This window comes from Lichenostomus cassidix, chromosome 2 (assembly GCF_008360975.1).
Source record: "Lichenostomus cassidix isolate B80296 chromosome 2, HeHo_3.0, whole genome shotgun sequence".
Classification (NCBI taxonomy): domain Eukaryota; kingdom Metazoa; phylum Chordata; class Aves; order Passeriformes; family Meliphagidae; genus Lichenostomus; species Lichenostomus cassidix.
The window spans coordinates 51,506,814-51,528,984 of record NC_139482.1 but is presented as its reverse complement, the minus strand read 5'-3'; the positions used below and the strand labels follow the sequence as shown (position 1 = coordinate 51,528,984).

At 41.2% G+C, this 22,171-nt stretch overlaps 1 protein-coding gene across 3 annotated transcripts in view; it reads right to left on the bottom strand.

Moving 5' to 3' along the window:
* The window catches only part of EGFR (epidermal growth factor receptor), a 155,932-nt gene that overhangs the window by 49,741 nt on the left and 84,020 nt on the right, over window positions 1-22,171 (bottom strand). The window lies entirely within an intron of this gene.

Sequence of the window (22,171 nt, the reverse complement as noted above, 5' to 3'; positions counted from 1 at the left end):
AAAAGGAGGCTGCCATTGTTTGCATAACGCAACCCAACCCCAGCCTGACTGCACAGCTTTCCATAACACACTGAAAAAATTGCATTCTTTTAACTTGGAGAAATGAATACATGAAATGATACTTTTGTAGAGCCATAATTCGTAGAAGCACCAATTCCAAACTGGGGCACTGCAAAGCAAGTAACAAAGACTCTTGACAAAGCTGGAAATAGGTTTCAGTTCTAGTAACAAAACACACCACCTGTTCAAGATATACTGGACAACTGATGGTTTATTAGTAGGAAAAATAACTTAATAAGCAGTGACAAAAACACACTTGCCAATCAACACAACTATTCACTGAACATGTGGTACTTCTCAGTACAATCATCAGCACTAGGAATTACAGTGATAACAGATTAAATACTCTGGACCATGTTTAAAGCAAGGCTGTTCAATCACATTCTGCAGTTATTTCTCATTACACATCTAGATAAACGTAATGTTTGGAATCAGAGTGGCAATTGCTAGTAAATGGGAACACGGTAACAGGGGTTGTGAGTACCTCACCTAAGCTGCTTTTAGAAAATGTCCTTTTTTGTATACTTTGAATTTCTGGATTTCTTAACATTTGCTTTAGGAATTCTAAGAGGGACTTCCTGTTCCAGTTTCAAACTTAACTGCATTGTGTTCACACTTCAAATCTGTATTTGCTGTCTGCTTCAAGTACAAGGACCACAAATTATCAGCCAGAGTCACGGGTAGGTTTTTATTCTGTGGAGTGGTCACATTTTGAAAGTTCAAAATACTATCATATGGCTAGTCTGCTCTGGAAAATATGTTGTTTTTGGGCACTGGGGTGAAGAGGCTTTGAACTGGCTGGAAAAATCAAGGAGTCATCCCAGAAATCATCTTGAATTTTAAGCAATGTTATCCTACAACCAAAGAAAAAAGCCAGTAATAACAGATTCTCAGACTATTCAAAACCTCAACTTGGATGCTCAGTTTAGGCATCTCATATCTGATCTTTAGAACAGTGTGATTTTGGAAAACACTCCAACACAATGCAGGAGCAGGTGCAGTTTAGACTGCTCACAGAAATAAAAACATGTAAGCCATCCTGCTATGGTCTTCAGGGTCCATAAACAATCTGATGCACTTGTTGCATCTCTGAGGTTACCAGCAGAGATCTGCCCTGATACTCAGGACAGGCCCAATGCAAAAGCTGCACTGTTTATGCTGCATCTGAACCAAAGATGGGTGGAAGGAGGAGCTTTCTCTGGTGGCATCCTCCTGTCCACCTGTCCCTTGATGGACCCTACGAGGCTTGGCATGAGTCAGATCACATAACAAAACAGCCCAGCTCACTGAAACAACCCCTAAGACAAACTGCACTCATTTGAATGTGCTTCTCTTGGGATCAGACAAGTGTTGGAGCTCTGAACTTGGGTCAGCCATCTTGAGAAACACAGACTTTTTCACTGCTTACTAGGTCACGGCTGATGCAGCAAGTCAGAGGCCATGGTTGCTCTTGCACTTCTCCCTCTCCCTCTCCCTCTCCCATGGGACCTCCCAGTGAATCATGCCAAAGAGTTGATCCAAGCTACAAATAATATAGGACAATAAGTAAATAATTGGACAGAGGGTATTTTTAGCTCAGGAAAGCTTGTTGATTTGGTTCACCATAGAGCCCCATGCATTGGAAACAGGTCAGTGGACAACAAGGAGACAAAAACAAATAGTCAAGAGTAGGAGCTTCCCTGCTTGTGAAGCTGCAGAGGGAAACCCAGACATAACAAGCTCCAAAAAGGCTTCAGCTTGGTCCTGCAGGACCTACTTTTTTCCCCCGAACTGTGAGTAGAGAGCACTTTGATGGCTCCCTACCAAAGATGTCTTTGCTACATGCAAAACCACTGGTCCCCTCACATCCTCTATCCAGTAAACAGTAGCTGTAGATGAGATATTAGTTAAGATCTGGAGAGCGGAAGAAAAAGGGCTGCTTCTGTTAAGAAATCAACAGTATGCGGCTGTCAGAGCCTCAGTCAGAACACCACAGTGGAGCTTTCTCCCTTATGCACAATTTTTTGTTTGCACAAAGAGATATAAGGGATCTAAGTACACCCACAAAGTGAACTTCATCACACCAGTATTTACCAAATGAGAACCTGGGTCATATACAGTATATTCTGAGCAAATAAAACTCAAATCGAACAAAACAAGCTAAACCCCTACCGCAGTATTACTGAATGCAGGCAAAGGTGCAGAATTATTTTCCAACTAGAACATTTGAAAAGAAAAGAAAATGGTCTGCTTCTATGTGATGAATGATATCATGTCTGCAATTTCTTTTCTTATGGAAACTGTGTTCTGAAAAGATACATGTTATAATTATCTGTATATAATATCACAGTGTGAATGCCACTCTGGCCAAAGGCTAAAGCACAGACAATGAGGTGCTTGCCTCGCTCCACAGAGTTTTAAGTGGGATGTGCATGCTTGAGTGGATGGAATTTATTATGATTTAACCTCTATTGAATTTGACCTATTTGCCATCTAAAGGACAGGTTCTGATGCCACATACAACACATTCATTACATACTTTTGTTTCAAAGTGTAGCAAAGACAGCACAATCCAGGTTTAGGAGTCAGAGGTGGGCATGGATGCTTGCATGGTACTGCTGGAGGCTATGGTAGTATGCAACACATAATAAATGTTTGATGTAGACACACATTTTAGCTAAAAAGGAGAGTAAAACGTTCAGGGTGAGAACATCCCTGAGCAGTAGAAAAGCTAAGATCCAGAACTGAACTTCAGGGCATGGGTTAATCCCTGAAAGATGAAAGCTTTGCTTTTATCTCTGACGTTAATATAATAAAAACACAACCAGTCTGGAAAGTTTTGACACAGAGAGCACATCCCAAGAGGCTGCTGTCTGTGTCAGTGCTGAGAGCAGGGCTGCATGCTGGGAGTGCAGGGTTCTCCCACCCCAACCAGGGTGATCTCCTGGACCCTCTGTACCCCAGCCATCAGCCCTGTGACATGGAGGCAACCCAGAATTCTGCGCGGCAGCATCATGGGATTGCCACCATGAAGCATTTAAATTCTATGTGATTTAGATTCTAGCACATATGCTGCAATTCCTAAGCGCCAGAGTGATGCTGATCTTGGATCAGTTGCAACACTACCTCAACAGACAGCCTAACAAAATTTTAGATATTGCTGAAATGACCCAAATGTCAGGTGCTGTATAAGGCAGAGGCAATCAAAGGGCTCAGGAAAGAGGCACACTGTACTGATAGGCGCAAACTTATTAAATTTAGCACTTATGAAAAGTGCTGTCCTGACTACAAAAATCTTCTGTGTCTCCACAGACATGCTTGCTCCTCCCTTTCAATACAAAATCACAGAATCACAGAATCTCACCTTGCCCTGAACGTCCATGATCCTTCTTGGGAGAAAAACTGTTTCCCCTTTATGAGGTCTGCCACTGACCTTCATCTAATGGGGCCTCAGAAATTAAATGAAGATGCTTGTCATTCAAGCATAAATATGCACATCAGCTATAAGGGCAGGTCCTATATATCAGGTATTTTTTTAACCAACTTCAAAGCATACCCTCATAGCTATCAAACAGATACACATAACCTGCTGTGGAAACCACCAAAGTGCAGCTTACTAGCAAAGATATCTAAGCTTATAACAAAGTACTAGAACAACCAGGACATTTGTCATCATGACTAATCTATCAGCAAGAGAAAGAACCATGCAATGTTTTCCGTAAAGAAAATGGTATGAAATATCAGAGGTTGGAATAAGAAAGTGGCGTTAAGTTTTATGTAATCAAATAGAAACATTTTATATTCACAAGCTCCTCAACTCTAGAGAGAGAAGGGATGAAGAAATTTCAGTATTTCTGGGTTGAGTGTGTTTAACACACTGAGTAGGAATTTGAAGAGGAAGGAAAGTTCATGTGACACAAAAAGAAAACCAAATCTGCTGCAATGTGCTGTGGGAAGTTATGAAAAGGAAAGCTAGGAAACAGGTGAGGAGTACAAACAGTGCTCAAACACTGGCACGTTTTCCCTTGAGAACAGTGTTTGCAAACCCATTTTCAGCTTAATGACAGCAACATTTGGGCACTGGAAATTCTTCTGCAGATGATAATGGTTTTTGCACATAGCCAAATACTTTAATTTAAGACACTGTGAAAAATAACCTCATGTGGCTGTAATACGTCCTTGCTCAAACAGTGTGGTTCAGAGTAATGCAGTTGCTGAAATTAATTCCAAGTTTTAGACACACTGGGACCAAAACAATGACAGAGCTCTTAGAAATACTTAGATGGAAACTGTAGTTGCAAAAATTACCAAAACTAACACCCTAGTGGAGGAAAAGAATATGCTTTGAGGAAAAGCTTTCCCAGATGGTTTCTTATTTCTATTTATGGAACAAAAACACTTTTTCCAGATAAATGCAATGTCAGGCTTCCCTTCCTAACTCCAGTTAGGAGTGGAGACCTGCCCTTCAATGTCAGAAGTCACGTGCTGAATTGCAAGGGATGGAGGCATCATGACAGCTGGATGGTCTGATTGCTGGTGAATGCCTTTGCCTGAAAGAACAAATAATCACATACAAATCAACTTGCTCCTGAATGAAGACCTCACCAAAGTCACAATATATCTGACAACAAGGGATTCAGCCTTCTTAATTCACCAGGGTGGTTTTTTTTCCCTCCCAATATAATTTACTAGTATTTCTATTTTTCTTCTTTGTTGCCATTATTTAATCCCACATGTACCTTTAATAATCCTCCAGAGATTAAGGCCAGACCAGGATGTGCTGAAATCAGTCTTTCCACTGGCTTCAATGTGAACTGGATGGGGGATTAAGTTCTTCTCTTGCTGATGCCAGTGTAAATTTGGAGCAAGTACATGGACAGGATGGACTAGCCCAAACTTTAAGCTTTGTGCTCTGAAGCACAAAGTGATACAGATATTTTCTGTAAATACCAGCAGAATTTCAAAGAAACAGGAACTGTCACTTTGCAATTTTCTACAGTTTAGGAAAAAGTTGATTTCCAAAGGTGAATAATAGATGGGAATTTTGAGATTATGTATTTCCAGTGAGATACTGAAAGATAATTTGAATTTAGGCCAGTTTTCTTCACATGGTTTTGTCAGTGATCTCCTAGAAGACTTCAAATTAGTGCTGAGGATTCCTGTAGATGACACAAGCATTGCTGGAGTTCTAAATAACAAAGAGGGACAGATGACCTGCACAGGCTGGTTTGTATAATTTAGGAAAATAAGCCCTCTGAACAACATTACACAAACTATAGCCAAAGGCAAGGTGTTACATCAAAGACTGCAGAACACAGAGTAGACAGAAAATGGGGTGCTGGGATGCAATTGCCCTGAAAAGGACTTGGGGATAATATGAGTTGACCAGTGCATTGTTCGACAAAACAGAAACCAGCAGCCACTGGGTCCATCAGTGGGAAAACTGGGTCCAACAGTGGGGCAATGCTGAAGGAAGGGAGTCAGGAGCTGGTATTAATCCCTGGAGGTGTCCCAGCATGCCTGAGGATGGCAGCTTCTGCACTAAAGGGCTCTCCTTTCCCTGCAAAGGAGGTGCTCCCTTGAGCAGCTCCCACTCCCAGTGGCACCAGGATGCTCCCCTCAGGCTTCAGTCCTCCAAGCTACATTTCAATCCATGTCCCTGACACATGGCCAGTGACGAGTGCACTAGGATTTTGCCTTGAGTTCTGCAGGCTATGAAGTGAGAATGATGGCTGGAAAGCAGAGCTACCCAAGATGTCCTCACCAGGAGCTGGGGTGCTGCTGTTGGGTTGCTCTTCCACTGGCACCTTCTGGAGAGGCTGCTACCAAGGTAACTAAGAGCTTGCATGGCTCTTTCTCTTTTGAGCTACTGCTCAAGGTTAAAAGGCCAGGTCTATTGCAAGTGCAATCACCAGCGAACTTATATAATGAGTTGCTTCTACAGTCTATTAGTGAGGAAAAACCAAGAATAAGGGAACTTCATATCTTTCAACCACTATGCAAACACACACATATATACACCAATGATTATGAATAGTTTATAAATATTAGACACAACACCTAATAAATTTTGTGCAGAAAACCACAGTGGCAGCTTCCCCCCTTTTTAACCATCTTTATAGAAACTCAAGTCATACTGACTGTGCTATTTGAAGTCAGTGTGGCCTTTGAGGTTCCCCCACAAAGTTTTCCCATGCGAACCTGATGGAGCAGGGTGGTGAGCTTGGCTCTACAAGTATATCAATAGCAGGATGGGCAAAGTGATGAGTTCATGCCCTAGCTTGCCCTTTCCAAACTCACTGCTCCCTACACACAACAGAATAACTGAAGCTGTATGCTCTAAGGCGGAAAATGTGGCTCTTCGAGTCAAAATGCCAATGACAGCTTAGACATCCAAGCGGTGTACAGCACAGGGAAACACCACTGAGTGCTATGGAAAGGAATGAGACTTTGGGAACCACTGAGGAGGAAATTAGGCAGTGGGGCAAAGGCAGAGTTGGTGGTACATTGGTAATGTTGGATGGAGGTTCTGCCATCCCACTTATTATGGATCCTCCAAGAGAAAGCATTGCCCATGCCTATGTTTTAGACCTTCATGCTGTGTGAAATCCACATACTGACCAAAGTAAGTTTGTCTTGAACTGTACTTTGTGCTCCCAAACAAGACCATGCAAAGGCCAATAGACTCTGGTGTCAGTCCCAGCAGGATCTGTGTGCTCCAGTGGTTTGTTTCCTCCAAGGATGGGTGTAGCAGGTAGCACAGGCCCTGGCTAAGAGCCCATGGCTGCAGTCCTCCTGCTCTCCAGCTTCATACACCAGCATAGTTATTATATTCATCACAAAAAAATCTATGTGCATTTGCTGGGCAGAGCTCTGGAGTGTGAGAAAGACTGTCACACAGCCCCATTCATGCAGAAAAGGCTCATAGAAATGAAGTAGTTCTTGGGGAATCCCTGGTGAAGTTTGCATTACTGCGTTGCTGCAAGTGGTGTAAAAATTCTGCATAGAGCACAACAGCAAGTGGCTGAGAGAGCTCCAACAACGTGCATGGCTCACCAAGCCTTGAATCTGGTGACACATGCCTAGCAGGGCTGTGGCATCACAAGAAGTACACCACGATATTTGGGAAAACAAGTAGATGACAATGGATACACAGGCTGTGTTCCGTGGTCTAAAAAACCCTACATACTTCACTGTTGTTTGTTCTGGCAACATCTATGAAGCAGCAGGATTTTATAGCACAATAAAAAGAAACTGAAGATGTGTGGCCACGAAAATATGGGATCAGTCGCTAGTTACATCAGCACTGAATTGTTTAAAATTGTTTCAAAATGAGTTAACTTGAGAAACCAGAGTTAAAGGCATTAAACTATGCTGTGAACATTTTAGCATGTGGGATTTCTTGAGACACTGCAATTGCGTATTTCAATTTGTGCCTTCCAATGAAAAAAATAATATGTTTTTCTTTATTCAAATTAAATCAAGTGTTATGTTGAAGTAAGCTGTGGTGCTCATGCATGTATTTCTGAATCCCCTGAGGTATAAATTCTATGTGACTACTCATCCACTGGCTCAGAAAGGACAAGAGAAAGCACTTACAGCTGATTCCAAGCAGAACACTAAAAGCTTGCTATTACTAATACAACACATCCTTATTTTTTTTTCACCAACAAATACATTACAAATACATATATATATGCAGCTCTCCCAGATGAGCAGACTGACAACTCTAGAGACTGCAACGTATGCAGAGAACTGCTGAAGCAATTTGCTGCCTTCAACTACACATGCCCACCTCTGTGATATGCCCATCCCGTTCTGTGTGTGGCTCTGCCCACCGAGGACATGGGAAGTGCTGCCAGCAACCCCAGTGAGTGCTGCACCAAGCCTCTGGGCTGGTGCAGCTGCATCTGTCCCGATGCTTCCTCCCAAGCTGGTCTACAGTAAGTTCCAGCCTTCTGTAGAGTCAAACTGCAAAGCTACAGAACGGTCTATGCCCCAAAGTTCCCTACGGCACATCTTGTACCTTAAGAATGAGGTCAACTTCTTGAGCAAGACTAAAAAGAGACAAAAACTGCAGACAGGACTAAGATAAACAGTATTTACTGCTTAAAACAATAAAGGTACTGGTAAATTACTAATGTAGCAAACGTCCTGTCAACTAACTACAAAGAACAAATGCAAGCTGATAAAAAGCATTAAAAGTTTGTTTTCAACAACTGCACATTCATGGGAATAATAAATGCTAACACTTACTCTAGGGCTTCCAGATGAAATTTGGATATTTGTGCATGTTGACAAGCAAGCAAGTTAATACATGCTGCTGGGTTTGAAGAGCCTCCAGTAATATTTAAGTTTAAAAGGAATAGCAGAAGAGCATATTAGATGTAAATGAGGATCATCTTCTGATCTTCATTTAAACCTTGACTAAAACTCAGTGGAAAGACTGCTATTGAAACTAATGGGAACTGAATCAAGCTCTTATTTCACTTAATTTAACTGTGTGAAATTTAATAAACGAGGTAAATAGACTTTCTACCACCCTTTATTCTGGGAGGAGGAGAACTACAATTACATTTTGAAAGCACAGCTAAAAAGCCACAAAATTATTTAACAGCACCTGGGTAAGTTTTGAAGACGAAGAACAATTTATCTTCAAAAGTCTGGGAAGAAAACCCATTGAATTTAGTAGTTGTAACTATAAATCCTGCATGTTGTAGCAAGTGGACTGCTTTTAGAGCTGGTCTTATTTAGTAATAGGGAATCTCAGTCACATTTAATGCCAGAGCTCAGTTCTCTGAAGACATGTAAACAAGTTTGAACACTATAAAAGGTATTTGAAATGCACAATTACAGTAGGTTTCACGCTGTTCAAACACTGAAGAAGTTCCCTCTCCATCTCATGATTTGCACAGCTCCTTCCTCATGTTCTTTCAGCCTTTTCAGCAAAGCAAATGCTCCATAGATTAGTATGGAGCCCAGAAATTCTGCAATCCGAACTCCAGAAATAGAATGTAATACTGGATAAAGCTCTGCTAACAGTCTTAGACTTCTACGACCATAATGTCCATTTGTGCAGGTCATAGAGAAAAAACTTCTGAGGTTTGTTTGTTTGTGGAACTTTGTTTTAGATTTTAGTGTCTTTGAAAATACTAGTAAAAGAAACATTGAAAATAGATAAGTGAAATTTTCTTTCCCGAAAAGAACAAAACCTCACATTTATCAAAAAGCTGTGCCTTGTATTGACCTGTGTGTCTTTTTAGGTCAAATTATTATTTCATATATATTCAGAATTAGTGACTGTTTAATTGTGAACAGTTTAAAATCATAATAAAGATGACTGCAGCTGCTAAATTTGATTTTGCAACTCTTTTGTCCCCAATATCTGAGGGATGGTCTTCCTCAAGGACCTGTTCTAAGGAATGAGGCAGGAAAAACAACACACAGCTTTATCAAAGACAGCACCCTCCCTGCATGCAAATATGAAAATCCAGAAGATGACATGCAGATAAGGATTAAAAGAAAATCCACCCTTACATAAATGACACAAACCTGCTTTAACACATTCCACACCCTGCAGAAAAAGTTGCCAGAAAGAAACTGCCCTGTCAGTTCAGTGAAAAAGGGGAATAAATGTCCCCTTGTACACAAGAAGCTGGTAAATCAGCTACAACCTAAGCTCCAGCACACAAAGTGAAAATGTTATCTGTAGCAGACGGTTGGACTGTACTTATCTTTGCCAAAAATGTCTTGAGGGGGGAAAAATACCAGAAACTTTTCACTAGTGCAGTGAAATGCATGTAGAGACATGAAAGCTGGAGAAGCCTGACTGTAGAACCGATCTCACTCACTCCTGTTCCCATCTGCTCCTCTGTTCCTGCAATGTTTCTTTTGCAAAAGATTCCACTCAAGTGTTTTGATGAATGGAAGAATTTTTGTATTCCATTCGGTTTGGAGGTTTTTTTTCTTTTTTTTTTTTCCCACTCTGACTAAAAATAATCAGCTTTTGCCTTTCACTACATTACGGGTTGGAAACTTGCTGCTGTACATGGGTCCCTGGCTTTTTTTTGTTTCCTAGAAGAAAACAAAGGGAAACAGAGGTGGGAACATCCCAGTATAAGCTCCAGCCCCAGCATCACTGCTGTGGGCAATCTCAGCAGACTTGCAGGAGGATTGGCCCTGCTCATCTGCCAAGTGTATACACCACGTATGTGTTTGTCACTCCACTGCTGCTAGGGTGCCTTATACCTTCCAAAATACAACTGAACATGCCTGAAAAACACACTGCAGTTTGTGTCCCTGGCACTTCCTTGCCTTCAGCTTTTTGTGGGAAGAAGTTTCTCGAACAGCAAGAGAATTAAAATCACATTTTAACATATTTCTGGTATATTGCATGGAGATGACACATTTTTCTCTAGCTCATATCTTTGGTGAAAATTCAAAGAAAGGAAGGATTTCTGGAGTAGCAACCTTGGGAGATATTACAGGCAATGTTAAGATGTGAGATCCATCACTCCAAGAATTTGCATGCTTGAATCATCCAAGGACTTTTACAGAGTACTAAAACTATGAGGGAAAAATATTATGTGAGGCAGGCATTTATGCACCTCAGCTGAAATAAAAAAAGCACACTTCATTTTCGAGAAAATTACATTAACTTCAGAAAGATCTGGCCTTGGCCACTGCATCCCAGAAAGTTTCCAAAATTGCAAAACGGTCGCCTTCTGAGCAAATGGGCACATCACACAGCCAACTCTCCCACTCCACTGCAAAGCTGCTCCCTGCCTTGTGAAGTATCTTCTGATAAGCCTTGCTAAAACCAGAGCCACCTTATCTGGGAAAAATGATACCTACCAAGTTTTAAAAGCCATAGGTCTGTTTGGCTGCCTTTGATGCATTCGCCAGCTTTCAATCACTATCTGTCACTTCATGGAGGAGCTGCAGCAGCTCTTGTGAGCCCAGTAAACCACCTTGCTGCAAGCAATGAAATGCTACCAGCCCCAGAAAACAGAGCAGCTTTGTGTGTTAGGAGCTTCATGTTTTAGGAGCTCTTGTGTTGCTTTCGTCTTCACCTCCCAAAACTTGGAAACAAATACTCATCATGAACAAATAAAATTATTTCTTCCATGGGCTAGGAAATAAACTTTGCAGTGTTGAATGTGAGACTGTGTACTACATTGGATTGTATGGCCAGTCTTGGAAAAATAAAGCAGAACAATTCTCTTCAAAATACTAAAACTAAAGGTTTGCGTTACAAAACTTCAAAGGATTTGGACAGATTTTCTGAAGTAGGAATACGAGTTTGGCATGTAAATCATACAGTGTGCCAGTGGGAGGTGGTCATCAGCAGTGGCTATTGAAAATAATCTTTTTAAAATGGATCAGCACTGCTCAACCAAAGACAGAAATTTTGTCACTAAGAAGTAAAGTTTTAAAAAACTACTATGCCTCCATGAAGGAACATTCTGAAAGGACAAGAGTCCCAGTTTTGCCCCAAATGCCACGTTTCTGTGTTGACATCAGTGTTGCATGAGGGTATTTCAAGAGCTTGTCTCACTCCAAAATCACTTAGTTGCACTGGGCTGCAGTACATTGGAGCAGCATTGTAATTTTTAAGCAGAATGCAACACGGCATTCAAAAAGTGGTAAAATGAAAAAAAAAGAGTAAGATGGGCTTAGAAGGGACAGAAAACAGCTGCTGGTAGATGCATTACAGCCTTATTCAGCTTACAAGCTCCCCAAAGGTTCTGGTACAGGAGTTAAGCAAACCCATGGGAAAATCGAGCTTCTGATCTGACTATGTTATACAGCTACAGGATGTCTCGGCTGTCACCAGGTTTGCTTTTACAAGACAGTGCCCAATAGAAGGGGTTTGTGTTTTTTAGCTCTTGGATCTCATATATAAAATTACTGAGTTCTTTCAGAGCTTTGCCAAAATAAGTTTCCATTAAAAGTCTCAAAACTGTCTATGGAAAGTTTCTGCTATGCTTTACTGAACTCTCCCAATAAATGGCAATACACTTTATCCCTGTGTGAAAAAGTTCTATCAGTGTGCATGTATTCCAGACAATGTGTTACTAACACAACCCAGGAAAGAAAACGTGGGTCTCAGAGCAGCTAAGATGCGGTGATTAGGGTGTTGCATTTCCCTCTGAATGTTGGAGCCCATTGTTCCAAGGAGGAGTCCCACAGCCCTGCAACTGCACTTCTCAGGATGTGACTGATGTACTCTGCAAGGCACTGGGACACAGCAAAATACTGGCCTTCTGAAATTTCATGATTAAGGCTGTACTTTGGAGAGGAATTAATCCTACCCAAAAATGTGGGGATGCTCATAAATAGCAAACATATTCTTACCTGTTCCTAATAATGTATGTTTTGAAGCACGCAAAACTGTCAGTCCTTCTTTTGCCATTTAAGTCCATTTATTTAAAAATTTGGCTTTCCCTCAGGAGCGGAAAATAAGTTTTATGCTTCAAGAATACAACACTCTTCAAGTGGAAAATCTGCATTGGCCTAGATCAGTGACCATGTAAAGATGAAGTTGCTGAAGCTGTGATGGTGATACTGCTGCTTTTGAAAATTCTGTCCTAAAGCCTTACTCCATTTTTTTTTGTTTTAAGCAATTTTTTAGATTCAACCTTGACTATAAGTAATCAACCCTATACCACAGAACTGGAAGGCCATCTCTTGTTGGAAAGCTTTTCACTGTGGCCATTATGTGAAAATTTATGGAGAGGCAACAGGATTTCAGACACAGTGACTAAATATGCGTATCTCACATGCAGAGCAGCGGCAACTTAACTTTTGCCTGCTTTCAGTAAAGGGATGCTATTAGATCTCTATGGTTATTATTGCAAAAGTGGATCATCTCATTCATTCTACAGCATCATTTAAAGTGCTTCCTCAACCAGAGATTTTCAATTTGTGCTCTTCACCACTCTGGGAGACCCTGGACTATTTTCATGCCCATGAAAGCTAAATAATGAAAAACAGGCTTACACTTGCTAGAGAGATCTGTACCTCACCTCCCTTAGAAATACTGAAGGTGCTTGCATATTGAGCAATGCTGGAAACCACTGGTATGCAAAAACTGTGAACTCCTTCAAAGCAACTCCTATCACTGCCTTACCCCCCTCACTCCCCAGCATTGTATATTCACACGCACACACATATATATATATTACATGGCCTCTTGATGCCACCATAAGTCTATCTGAGGTACTTAAAGGTGAGGTTGAACTGGAGTAGAGGGGTGGTATAAGCATTGCACACTGATTTCCAGTCTCTCCCTGAGCATGAACAGTGCCTACCACTATCTCCCATAAAAATTTTGTGTGTTAATGCACAGACCCCATAACAAGAAAACACTCCCAATCATGCAAATTCTTACAGGAGTCTGCCTATGGAGCCACTGCCATTTCTTCCAACCTTATTTTAAGGAATATATGTCATCAGCTTTAATTTATACAGAGCAATTAAAGTTTTTCAATCAGAGGAATAATATCCCTCCATTTGTGTAACGAATATCCTGATTCCTAAGACACAGTGAGCTAGGAAGTGCTCTGGAGCACTTCAGAAGAACAGAGACTCAATACATTCCATAGCTATGTATGATACTAACACATAGTTGACTCTGAGTGAAAAACAATCGTGTCTCAATTTTCACAGGAGTTTATCACCACATAACCCAGATACTATAACTATTTCCTTGCTATGATGTGAAAAGTTTCTTGCCTTGTTCACCAATTGGCTGCAAGGAAAGGCGGGGGGGAATTATGTGGGGATTTGGAGCATTATGTTCCTCTATGACAACTGCCCAAGTTAGTGCATTAATTATTTCTTAGCACTATCATGTAACAGTGTGTCCCTAAACAAAAGTAGTCAGCATATTTATCAGTGACTTAAAAATGTACTTTATCCTCTGTGGCACAATATCATGACTCAAAACAAAACTTGAATTCTTCAGCTGGAGTTTTTTCATCTGGGGTCATGCTCTTGCCTTGAGTAAGAAAATAGGAATTTTTTTTTATTTTTTTGTTTGGTTGTTGGTGTTTGGTTTTTTTTTTTTTTCTTGTGAGGAAAGCACAGTATTTTCTTTAGTTCTCTTATGAGATAAGATATTTACTACTGAACACGTGCTACAAATATATGACAGAGCAATAAAGACAATTTAATAGCCTGGGAATCTCTTGCTCAAGAGGACTAAGAGGTCAAAAGTTATGGCTTTGACATATAACATGTGCTTTTTGAGTGCCTTCTAATTGCAGGAAATGTTTTGATTTCACAATCTTACAAATATTCCTGAAAACTCTGAGGTATTTCTCAAAGTGATTCAGTCATGGGATTTAAAAACTGGATGCTTCCTCTGACCACCTTACCTTAGCATCTAGTGCCTTTACGAATGGGAACTTTAAGAGGTCACGGACAGCTCTGGAGGTATTTCCCCTCCTGGAAGGGGACTTTAATAATTACACTGTATGCAGAGCACTGCCAGCAGAGGAAGAGATCAGCACTGTTACGCCAGCCGCTGGACAAACAAACACTGAGTCCAGCTGTGGTGCACATACACACAAGCCCTACCAGATCCCTGCCAGAAGAGCTCAATCCCTGCCTCTGCAAGGGCAGAAAATCCATGTCATGCCATTCCTGACAACTGGACGCTGCTGAGTCACTCATGCCTGGGAAAAGGAAGCACCAGACACAGCTGCCTTCAAAGGACTCACTGGTGTGAGCTATCGCTAGACCCTCAGCGGGTACAGATGAGCAAACCAAGAGAGCTACTCATCCTCTCTGCATAGGACACTGTGCCCCTTTTTTTGCAGACAGCTAAAGATTTCTGTAGAGACACAGCATAATTCAAATTTTTCTACGAACTTCTGGGTTATAACAAGACCTAACTTGCCTGTGATTTATTAATTGAGAAACAAATGGGAGATTAATATGAATGAATGACACAAGGATAGCTATAAGCAGATTTCTTATCCATTAGTACCTATAGGGTCATGTGATGTTTCTCCAGGTTCCCTGCTCAGTGTTCATGTGTGCCATGCCACAGCCCTCTGGAGACATATGGAGCCCCAGGGAGGCAGCAGAGCCCTCTGTGCATTTTGGAGGTTGCTCCAGACCTTCATCCCTTTGATATTTACAAAGATTGCTTCTAAATGTTCACCCTAAACTTGGGCTTCACAGTTCAGACTTTGTATAAGCTATGTTCTTTCCATTAAAATAGCTTTTTCCCCATTCTGATATTGTCCTTTCCAATGCATATACCATGTCCCAGATTATTTTGATTCATTCAACTCTCTTAGCCCTGCCTCATAAACCAGAATATCTCTGATTTTCCTTTTATTACATCCATCCAGTTAATATCCATATCCCATGAAACTGGAGACCAGAACTGTACACAGTGCTCCTGCAAAGGACTTAGCAGTGTATTGTAAATAATATTAATGCTTTATCACTACTGGGACTTCCTGTACATTGCAACCTTATTTTCTGGAAACACACAAGGGCTCCCCTGTTCTTCCAGATTAAAACAGAGTAAGTATGTACCTTCGGGTTCTGCATAATTTTAATTTTAATTCAATTTTTTAGCATCCTCCAATGCTACTTAAATGCCATCCAGACCTTCCTTTTCCTTCTCAGTATCTCTCAGCTCTTCATTGTGAAACATCACTGTGAGACACACCTACGCAAAGTTCCTTAATGAAAATATTTAATTATACATGTCCCAAGAACGACTCTTAAGGATACCCAGTAGATATCTGTCTCCAGAGCTTTTCTGATACAATCTGTTGTGTCCTCTTTAATCAGCTCTTCATCCAAGTTTAAACTCTGCTACTAAACTTCACCTCCTTCAAGTTATGTAGTAACTTCCACTACTTCATGACTTGGGTTACTGAAGTTCAGGCTAGTAATTATCTCCACAAAATGAAACAAAGGCAAAAACCCAACCATCTCACCAAGAAAGAACACATGGTAGGACTAATCTTTGCTAACACAATTAAAGCTTTTGACTATTTTCCATTTCTTTATTTACTTTAATTTTTCTTTCCTTCAAAGTACTTTCTGAAGCTGAGCATGATCTCAAAGGCAGAACATAAAGGTTTGACAGCCATGTGGCTTTCTTCATACATTGAAAACATGAGGGCCTTATTTTATTTCACAGACATGTAGAATCATGATTGCTTGATGACAGATTAAATTGCATACTCTTTAAATAAAAGTATTTATCACTCTTTCTTAACTATACATAATAGGAGCTTGACCTGGGTATGCTGTGACTGGAGATTGGAAAAGTGGAGATGATACATTTCTGTCAGTGAAGGTTTAAGATTGTGATGTTCCATTAAGAATTACTTTCCTGCAGATCTCCCCTGGCCATGTACATTTTACTGTACATGTAAACATCCTGTCTGTGTTTAGTACCATATAATACTTTTCAGGGTGGCAAAATTCAACCTGACACAACTCGGAGTTAACCTCTGATTCATTTTCTTCTTCATTGATGTAACTTTCTGGCATTCACACCCTTTGCAAAGAAATAAGGAAGGTTGGACTTTTAAATCCAAGTTAATTTTTAAGGGAAATATAATTGGAAAAAAACAAACCCAGACAGTCATATCTGTGTCGCTGAAACTCTATGAGCTGTACCTGATAAATTACCTGTCTGTGATGCCACAAAAAATACTTTGTGCTACTTCCCGTACACCTTGTTGGTAAAGCTCTGCTTACTTACCTGTTACTGTTTGACTAACTATTAACCACAATGAACCTGTTGGACTTTTTTTCCAAACATAGCAAATATTTATCAGAAAAGCAAAACTTATTCAGTAAGCCAAATGCAAATGTTGGCTCAGGCAAGGTCAGAGAGGTCATGGGGAGCAATAAGGTTCTATTCCTGCATGCAGTAGTTTGTTCATTATTGCTGATTGCAAATTAGAGGAAGATAAATAGAAGGTCAGAACTGTAACTTTCTGTTTCTTATTGGTTTTCTTAAAAGGTATTATTTGCAGAGTGGTTTGGAATCTACTTCCAGACTGCAGGGAGAAAAAAAGCTATTTTCTAGGCTCACTGACAAAAACATTTTCAAACTCACTGCAATGCTACTGACAAATTTTGGGGTTTTTATTTTTGGGTTAACTGTCTGTTTCTGAGCAGCAAGCAATAAAATATTTCAGGAGAGCAATGGATGTCAGACTACCAACAACACCTGCATCCTTTCCTAGCCTCTCACTGGCACTTCTTGCTCTAACATCAGGGGTGATGGCTTCTGTCCCCTTCACAGTATCCCTGTTGGACAGACCCAAAGGGTTTATACCTGTAACACAGTCTTATTGGTTTGAGACACCACTCTCACATGCGGTTAAGTCTTGTCTCCCCATGTTTTGAAAAATCACTAGACATTAAAGGAGGTAAACCAAACATTTTATTGACAAAATTAGCCCAGGCTACGGCTGAAGTAAGACACGCAAAAGAGACCATCAGATGATACTGTAAGTGCTGGCAGACCAGTCTTACTCCCACCTTTCTCAGTGGGGGGAAGAGCTGTTTCAGCAGATACTGCAGACATCTAAGCTGAGAGCTTGAATTGTAATAAAACATTTCACTTTTCCCAGACGGTGTTCTCCCATTCAAGGATGTTTGTGAAACTATGCTGCCAAATCTGTGATTTCATAAACTTTTCCACGGTGATAACATAAACAGTGAGTAGTGATTTATCTGAGGGATCAAGCTGCACTAGAAGGGGAATGTGAAAAAGTATGCATTTGAAGGCATCATCTCCCCTGAGGAGGGATGAAAGCTCATATACATGTATAAAATGAACCACACACCCCAGACCTGACAGCATTCAAGCTTTTTTGGTGTGCTTTCTGAAAATCCATGTAAAATTCAATGAACTGAAAAAAATTGCAAAAAAAAGAGGTTTTTAACTGAATTAATTGTCTTACCTCTTAATAAAGCAAATTTGTTTTAATGCACAGCAGAGCATTAACAGTAGTCTCCATTACTCACTGAGCTTTCACTCTTGCTTTTAAACCAGTAGATGATGGCTTTCTCAGGAATTATGAGATTTTGCTCTCAGTTACATCTACATCAAAACAGAAGTAATGACCCTGACTGGGGCAAAATTATTCCAGATTTACATCTCTCTCACGGACAGCACCAAGAAAGAACAGTTTAAAGACAATCCAGTTAATTAAATCCACATTCATCGCAAAAATCACCCTTTTTAAAGTTATGAGCAAGAAGAAAAACTAGATTTAGCCTGTTAGTCTTATTGCCAAGCAGCACTCACTATAAAGCCCACATGAATTCAAAATTGACTGTGCACATATATTGTAGCAGGGAAGTTACGGCAGAAAGGAGAATAACTTTCCGAACTTTGATAATTGCTTGATCTGGAGTTTTGATTAAATGGTCCTTCCAGTACGAAATTATCCTCTGAGAGGGCCACAGTCTTGAATTCCCCCTCATATTTCCCTAATGGTTTTCACATTTTATTTTCTCTACTGCAGTCAAAACAACTTCTTTGGCAGTCCTGTCTTCCTGCAGTACACAGCCTGTGTGATCACTCTTATCCCAACAGAAGGCATCTGGGACTACGTTCTCTCCTGGATGAAAGTGAGAGCATCTGTCTTCACCATTGAAATTAAATACTTTTCATTTTTGCAGAGCTCTCAGGGCCTTGGTTTAAGTGCTGGGAGAAAGGGAAGATATCACATAGTGCTGCTAATGCAATTATCAGGTCATGGATCCATGATACACAAGGGGTAAGCAGAGGGAGAGATGTGTGGCCAGTTACCTGTCCCAGAACCCAAGCCTTGCCCTGGTGCCTCTCCCTCTCTGCTCCAAAAGAACCTCACACACAGGTTAACAGCAGCCACTGATGTTTAAAAGAACCACATAATCTGAAAGTGCTTTTTAAGTTTTGTTTTTCTCGTCAAAAGAGATGCTCAAATTAGTTAAAAAATTGTGATAAAGCTGACTATTATGTAACTTATCCCATAGTTTATAATGTTGAGAAACAACCCAGGCAGAATCATGCAGGGGAACAAATGCACCAGAAAGGATAAACTCTGCCTTTACACACTACTCTGATGGTCAAATTAGAATCAACATCTCAAAAGCAAGAGGAAGAAATCTTGGTTAATTTTTTTTGGTGTGTACCATCACCACCACTCCCAGTCCAAACGAGGACAAAGTATTGAAAAGCCAGAAGACAGGAAAGACAAATATTCCCATCAGTAGCAGGGCTGTCCTCCATGTGATCAGTCACTGTCTGCTGCTAAGACATCCAAGGTTTTCTCTGCATGTTTCTTCATCCTGGGCTCCTTGTGGTTTTATCATTTTACTTGGCACTTTCCCATTTAGATTCAACTTTATCGTTGAAGATCTACCCTCTGCAATCTGCCCTCTTCCAAACAAGCAGCCAGAACGCAGTGAACCAGAAGGCTGCTCTCCCCCAGCCTCTCTCAAAATAGCAAAGAGAAAAATGCAAAGAGGAGAAAGATCTTGTTTTAGGAAAGCAAAGCTCAGGAGTGAAGAAGGCATGAGCTCACTGTGCAGTGAGGAGTGCACCTGTGAGCTGCAGCTTGAGTGGGCTGGCGTGGGCCAGGGGACATCACTCCCACATCCTTGTGCTCATCCCAGAGCCAACACTGCTTCCTTTCCCACTGCCTGCCATCATCATCCAGAAATTCCCCAAAGCAAAATCCTTCTGCCTTCTAATCTGCATCATCCAAAAATATTTGCAAGCTGAAAATCAGGGCTGTGATGCACCCAGAGTTCATTTACCCAGAGTAAATTTAATAACTAACAGCAGTTATTGTTTGTTAATGTGTGGAGCCTTGTGTCCCATTGCTTTATTAAAATTTCTACATGTATTTGTCCACATCCAGGAGCTGTTTATTCTTCTCTGTGACTACTACTAATAATTCTCTGCCAATATTTGATATTGAAGTACTAGGCATTAGTGAAGTGCCAATTTCCAGGAGCCATGAGTAAAGACTGCCTTGTGAACACACACACACACATACACACACACAACCAGATTATCTGAGTCAGATGAAAAACAGATAAACCCCACCACAAACAACAAGAGAAAAAATATGCAAAAATCAAGACAGACACATTTTAAGGATGTGTTTTACTTTTAGTGGTTGATGGTTCTGTTAATGGCAGCTAAAGGTAAAAGAATTACTGGGGTCATCTGTGATGGTAGTGGGGTAAGAAGCAGCATCCCAACCTCCCAACACAGACACCAAGTGAATTGCAGAGCGGACAGGCGATACTGTCTGTGTCTCTGGTGGCACTGCTGGGCTGCTCCCAGCTCAGCTCCTGGTGCTGGCTGGGCATCAGTAAGGGCATTCCCCAGTAAGGGTGACATCACTGCTTTTTAAAGGATTCACCAGTCATACTGAGAGGGTATTGTTAAAAAAAAGAAAGTAAGTAGTTTTCCAATTACTAAAACACTTGGGTCTTATCATTCATTATGCCCTTGGCTTCCTTATAATAACTCACATTTATCTGGGCCACTAAAGACCCTTTGCAGCAAGCCAAGTGACCCCAGCTCACTCTGCACCATCTATTTCCATTTCCAGCCCCTAAGTGCCACGTTGAGAGGTTTCTCAGCCACCACAGGGTGCTGAGAGCCATCCTGCCCACCGTCTGCTGGTTCATGGTGTAATCAGGCTCCTGAGAGCCAGGGCTGGTCCGTGACAAAAGGCCAGGTAAGCATCGCAGAGCAAGACAAAACTTGCCCGAGCATGACAGCTGGCTGAAGTCAAGGTTACTGTAGGCTGCCAGAGCTCTCGCCCTGCCATCCCGAGCCTGAGCAGAGAAGACAGCACTCCGCTGCAATACAGCATGTCCCCCAGCTGAGTTAAATAAAAAATAATAATAATTAAAAACTAAATTCACATACTGAGTTAACATAGATGGGAATTGGGAAGAGCAAATAGGAGGGGGCAACAAAGTGAGAGAGTAGGTGCAGTCAGCTGCTACCCGCTAACTCAGACCAGGGTTTGCATGGCCGCTGAGTCAGCTTCTGGGCTGTGAATAGAAAAGTCCAAACACCAACAAGAAAAACATTACATGCGGGAGAAACATCCAGACACTCACTTGGGACACGGACTTTTCACTGGATCTGTCACCCACTCAAGTCTGCTTTTCACATTTTGGAGGATGAGAGGAAAGCAGGGTAAGAAAATCACTGAGACACAGGATAGCGTCAGCTCTCCCACCCACAGGTACACTCCTCCTCTGCCCTTGCTGGCTGCCACCCAGGGCGGCACTAGGAATTTGATAGGACAAACCCATCCTCAATAAATATATTGCATCTCATTTAGGAATAGAATTATGCCCAGCGAGGGACAAGGGAGTTTCATGTCACGTATTACCCAAGATTTTATTGCTGCTGGTACCTTTCACGTACAACTCACAGGCAAACAATGCGAGGCCAAGTGGGAATTACTCACAGCATTTGGTGTGACACAATGCTTTACTATGAAGAAGCAAAGGTCGCTTTGGTCCACTTGATGCCAGAGACTGAGAAGTTTGAAGTCAGTGCAAGTTACTGCTTCTTCAGGCCTCTCTGAAATACATGCTAGAGCCATTAAGGTGGCCCTGGGGACACCAACATCTCTGCTACCTCCACCTCCATCACCCGGGTGTCCTTTCTCTCGGGGGCGATATGTGGAGTCACCAAGCAGGGCAAGAAGAGAGAAGAGAATAATGGCATAGAAATCTTACAGAGCTCTTGCACATAATCACCACCCATCTCTGTTCCTCAGAAACAAAGCAAATTATCGCATGTGGGGCTGATCTGCATAGCTGATCAAGGCTGCTAATTGTCAAAGAGGCTCCAATGTACACACATGTATCTGACATTACACAGAGTAGAATATGAATTTTCCTGTGGACTATGTTAAAGTTCTGTTCTTAATTTCCAGTGCTACAACAACAACATTTGAAATGGTGTCTATAAAATAATTTCCTTAATATTCCCTCTGATTGACAGCAGAAAGGGGGGCACCACATGCCACATACTTAGGGTTATTAAACCAGATGCTGCCCTCACTTAACACTATCTTATGACTTGCAAAGGTAAAGACATGGGGGAGAACAC